We start from the raw sequence: 5,912 nt of genomic DNA on the forward strand, positions 1-5,912 counted from the left end.
ATTAAATAAATGAATAGGCATATTCTGTGGGGAAGTTTGTTGTCTGGTTAAAAGTGCTATTACGCACACCATACTCCCAGATCGGAGATACATTTCAAACTTATTGTCTATTCATACCTCTGTGACAACCGTATCAGGGCAATCCAACCTGATAGAGGGCTATGGCAAAGCCTACTTTATGTTGTCCAATGGTACTGAACTTACCATTAATGAGGCCTTATATTCTCCACGTTCCAGAAGAACGTTATTGAGTATAAAGGATATTTGAACCAACATTTACCACGTTGAAACCACTGAGAAAAATAAGTGGAATATCTTTGCATAATCTCCGAGTGTGCGGCCAAAAGCGTACATTGGAGAAATTGAAATCTGTTAGCTAGAAGCTAACTAATTCAAAGCAACTACTTGCTATGGCATGCCCGTTTGGGACGCCCAGGTCAAAGTATGATGCACCGTATCCTCAATTCATCGCAGGTGCATGCCCTTTTGAATAAGGGTCTTGTATATAATGACACACTATGCCATACTCGTTAAGAATAGTTAATACTAGACCATTATATGCAAAGACTAGTACATACACCACCATTTTTCTGCACAGAATGCAAGGGAAAGTTGTGGACATATATATCCAACCACCATGTGGACCAGTTAAATATTAATGGTTTTGGTTGATGTATCGACAAAGTGATCACATGTTACATTACTGTCCATAAGAAAATACTGCTTTTTCTAAACTCTCGCCCAGATCATGAAATTGAGGGCTCACCACTCGAATTATCCCATAAAGTCCATAAGACTTGATAATACCGGAGAGTTTACATCGAAGTCTTTCGATGATTATTGCATATCCCTTGGGATTGATACTGAACATATAGTTCCCTATGTTCACACCCAAGATGGTCTCACAAATAGTATATTGGTAATGCGCACCAAGCTTCTAGTTTTTGCGTGGGGCTATGCAATCTTGCATGCAGCTATGTTGGTCCCGTTGAGGCCCACTGCTACCCAACCTTACTCCGTGTTACAGCTGGTGACTGGGTACGAACCTGAAGTTTCGCACTTACACGCATTTGGGTGTGCAGTCCCCGTGCTAATTGTGTCGTCACAACGTATGAAATTGGGTCCTCAACAAAAGATGGGCTTACATGTCGATTATGAGTCCCATCCATTATATGCTCTTTAGAGCCCTTGACAGGCGATCTCTTTACCGCTTGATTTGCGGATTGTCACTTTAATGAGACAGTCTTCTCTTCCCGCCGTTAGGGGGAGATAAGAACGTCACCGTTCCTGATTAACGGCGTGAATTAACATGGAATGTACCCACAATGTCTCATCTTGATCCCTAAACCGCATGAAAATACTGAAATGCAGACAATTCTAGATCTATAGAGACACTTTCTCTGATCTAGCTAAAGTGACGAGATCATATATACCTGTTGCAAATGTGCCTGCAAGGATAGACGTCCCTGTAGGATATGTCGTCCCAGATGGACGAGGTACGACCATGGCGGCTAACCAGTCATATGTCCCTGCCCAGAAGCGAGGTAGACCATTAGGTTCGAAGGATTCTTATCCCCAGAAAAGGGTAAACTTGGCACAAATGAATCCTCTTAACATCGCAATCTCAAACCGATTCATCTCATGAGATAAATCCGGATTATGGGTCTGTCCTAGAAGAGACGATGTTGGGGGACGCTGCAACATTTGAACCCACTCCCGAGAATAGAGAAATCTCGGTAAATTTAGTGAGATTTGGAATTGGAATGAGATTATCATCAATGATATATTAGTATTTGCGGTGGTCACCGAAACTATAATATACGATGACCTCGAACCTTGCTTTGTTGATCAATATCAATGAAGAGACAACTGGCTAAAAAGGGAAATAAGCAATCCAGGTCGAATTAGATTCCTTGACAAAGAGAAAGGTGTTTGGACCTGTTGTTCCCACACCTCCCCATGTTAAACCAGTAGAATTTAAATGGGTATGTGTAAGGAAGCGTAATGAGAAAAACGAGATTGTGATACACAAGGCTTGTCTAGTGGCGCAAGGATTTTCTCAAACGCCCTGTGATTGATTACGAGGAGACGTATTCTCCTGTAATGGACGTCATAACGTTCCACTACCTTTCCAGTTTGGTAGTTTCCGAAAAACTGAATATGCAGCTTATGAATGTGGTCATAACTTATCTCTATGAGGATCATGATACAGAGATATACATGAAAGTTCCTGAAGGACTTATGATACCCGATGCAAATAGTTCTAGATCACGGAACACGCTCTCCATTAGTTTTGAGGTGTTCACTTTATGGATTGAAACAATCTAGACGGAGGTGGTATAACCGTCTAAGTGAATATTTGATCGGGATGGGATATGTGAATAATAAACTATGCCCATGCGTGTTTATTAAGGAAACAAGTTCCGAGTTTGCAATTATGATGGTCTATGTCAATGACATAAATTTGACTGATACTCCTGAAGAAATCAAGGAAACCGCAAAACACCTGAAGTCGGAATTTGAGATGAAAGGTCTTGGGAAACAAATTATTGTCTCGACCTGAAGTCCGAGGACAGTGCAGATGAAATTTTGGTCCATCAACCAAATTACATCTAGAAGATGTTAAGACGCTTTAATGAGGATAAAAGCGCACACCCATAGTCGTCCGAAGTCTAGAAAAAACCGTATCGTCCTGCAGATGATAACGAAGAGATATTGGTGCCAGAAGTCCCATATCTAAGTGCAATAGGCGCATTATTGTACTTGGCTGAATGCCCTAGACAGGACATCTCATTCGATGTGAACTTGTTAGCTAGATATATCTCTGCACCAACACGCCGCCACTAGAATGGCATAAAAGACATTTTTCGCTACCTTAGAGATATGGCGGATATGGGCTTATTCTATCCCTACGCATCAAGGAATGGATCAAACCCCCTTGATCATCGGAATGATGCTCGCCTTGTTGGATATGCTGATATAGACTATCTATCGGACCCGCATAAGGCACGTTCCCAAATTGGTTATGTCTTTACCATTGGGAATACTGCAATTTCTTAGAGGTCTATGAAACAGACCCTTGTTGCTACCTCTTCGAATCATGCTAAGATTCTAGCCCTTCACGAAGCAGTACGTGAATGTATGTGGTTGAGAGCCATCACAAAAGCATGTTCGAAGCACATGTGGACTGCATTCCACCATTGATGAATCGACCATTATCTATGAGGATAATGCTGCTTACATCCAGCAGATAAAGATAAGTTTCATCAAAGGAGACAACACCAAACATATTGCACTGGAGTTCTCCTTCAATCAGCAACAACAGGAGCATCAGAAGATTGGAGTTAAGCAGATTTGATCTGAAGACAATCGTGCAGACCTTTTCAACAAGTCACTACCAAAGTCTACATTCCAGAAGCATGTCCAAGATATTGGTCTACGTAAATTATCTGAATTACCTAACATGTAATTTTCAGGGGGAGTCAAAATCAGGGGGAGTATCCTGAAGCATACCCACTTGACCATCGTGTACTCTTTTCGTCCTTTGTCTAGGGTTATTTTGTCCCACTGGGTTTTGTTACCTGACAAGGTTTTGACGAGGCACATCTTTAGCATGGTCAGCCCACTTACTGCATCCTGAAGATGCTTTGATTTGACATATATGCATTTGCTCATCTTTTCCTTTCGACCACGGGTTTCTCCCACTGGGTTTACCGGGCAAGGTTTTGGTGTAGCAACTCTAATGCATCCCTCTCGTAGACATACTACCTACTTATGGTGTTGATAAGAAGACTTCACCTATCTCTAAAAGCTGTGATACTGCTACTCCACACTCAAGCGCGTTGTGTTCTTTTTCTCCTTCGACCAAATGTTGTTTTTTCCCACAGGGTTTTTATTACTTGGCAAGGTTTTTGACGAGGCAACTTAGAAGCGCATAGCAGAACCAATACTATTGATATGGAATATCCAAGGGGGAGTGTTGTAAATGATATGGCTATTCATGCAATAGGTATTGCTTGATGCATGCCATTACTATTGATTGGCGATTGACATGCTTCTAATTGGCGATTGACACATTCGTAATTGTATGAGTGATTGATGTTTTACCTTTTGTACACAAGATGTAGCCCTATATAAACCTCATAGTGAGATGAATAGAAGATATCTCATTCTATGTGTCCAAACTCTCTCTCTCTCTCTCTCAAAAACTTTTCTGTTTTACAACAAGATTAACATATGATTGACAAAATATACAGAAATTCTCCATTGCAGCAGTGCGACTGCTCTCTTAGAAATAAACTAACAAGTCACTATACCTATCATAGTCAAAGACTTTGAGACGTTGAATGTATGATGAGGAATTCCAGATCCCTTCATTTTTCTATGTAATTGAAATGCAATGTCCATTTCAAACCATTTATTTTCCATTCCAGATAATTTTTCCCTTCTTTTATTTTTGATTCTTTTGACCATGCAACCCACTCAAATGACTTTTTTCTTATTTTTTATTATTTTTTATTATGGACTAGAACATCAAATGACTTTACCAGCCACCATTTTAAAATAATCTTACTGACAGAGATGGCGTGACCTGGAAGTTGATGTACTTCTTAAAGCTTTAACTTACCGAGGAACAAAGGTACCCAAGTGTGTTGTAATTAGTTACCGGCCACAGTGAATTATATTCTTGACTCTTTGTTTGCATTTATAATTTGTACCTTATTTCCTCTTTGTGGTGTACAAGTGGAGTATAAGATGATCAATGCAATTGATAGTTTTCTTTTATCAGTAACTGGTACTGAAATCTCATTCACCAATTGCAGACTGTTTTTCGAAGAATTGAAGATGCACTAGAGGTATCTATTTGATTTATCGTTTTTGTTTACGAGAATTGTAATACTTTTAAATTGAGACTAACGTCTTTGACTGTCATCATGTACTTGAGCTGTTGAACTCTGCCAGTTTCTATGAAACAGAAACATTGGAGACCTAAATAAGTTGAAAATGTGAAAAGGCAGAAAGGGTAGTTTCTTTATTTGGAAAATCAAAGACTATTATAAAATCAAATGTGATCATTTGGAGATGGTTCTAAGAGAGATTAATTGGTATTTGCCTACATCTATAGTTAACTAGTTACTTTTATTTATTAGTTGGAGACTTGGAGTAGTTCAAGTTCATTTACCAGGAGTGAAGCATACTGGATCAGGGCTTTATTGGCTGAAGCTTTAGCAAGTGATGCATCCATTTGAAATGTTAGTCGACCCTTACTTTCCTACAGTTTTAGCTGTTCTTTACGTTGTTGCTCAATGACGAGCAAAGTTTTGTCCGTTTACATTGTTTCTTTGGGCCAACTTTATTCTGAGACTTGATCTCAGTTAATCTTCAATTCTAATTTAATGACAATTTATTATGTTATTGAAATAGAATGTCCTTTCAAACCATTTTATTTTTCTATTCCCAGATGAATGTTTCTTTCTTTTACTTTTCAGTCTTTTGACCTTACAACTCCCATGACATTCGATTAAAACATTGTTTTAGGTTGGACCAGAACACTCAAATGACTTTCAGCCACCATTTTGAAATGACAGAAATGGAGTGAACAGACCCACCAGCAAGTTGGTTTACTTCTGAAGGAATACCAAAGCTTTTTACTTACCGAATAAGGAACGAAGGTACCTACCGTAAGTGTGGTGTGTTTGATTGTTTACCTGCCACGGTTATTGTTCAGAGAGAGAGAGAGAGATACATATATATATATATATATATATATATATATATATATATATATATACAGATTTTATCCAGAGCGAGGTCTCACTTTGAAATTTCAGAGCGAGGTTAGGGTTTAGGGTCACTTTTTGGTCTCATATCCACATCTCGACCGTTCAGTTTTTAGGTACTAATGTATAGAT

At 39.1% G+C, this 5,912-nt stretch overlaps 1 pseudogene; it reads right to left on the minus strand.

The window, feature by feature from the left end:
* Window positions 1-5,245, minus strand: part of LOC133727249 (G-type lectin S-receptor-like serine/threonine-protein kinase At2g19130) — a 12,237-nt pseudogene extending 6,992 nt beyond the window's left edge.
* Between the last annotated feature and the right edge of the window lie 667 nt (window positions 5,246-5,912).

Source organism: Rosa rugosa, chromosome 1, assembly GCF_958449725.1.
Source record: "Rosa rugosa chromosome 1, drRosRugo1.1, whole genome shotgun sequence".
Taxonomy (NCBI): Eukaryota; Viridiplantae; Streptophyta; class Magnoliopsida; order Rosales; family Rosaceae; genus Rosa; species Rosa rugosa.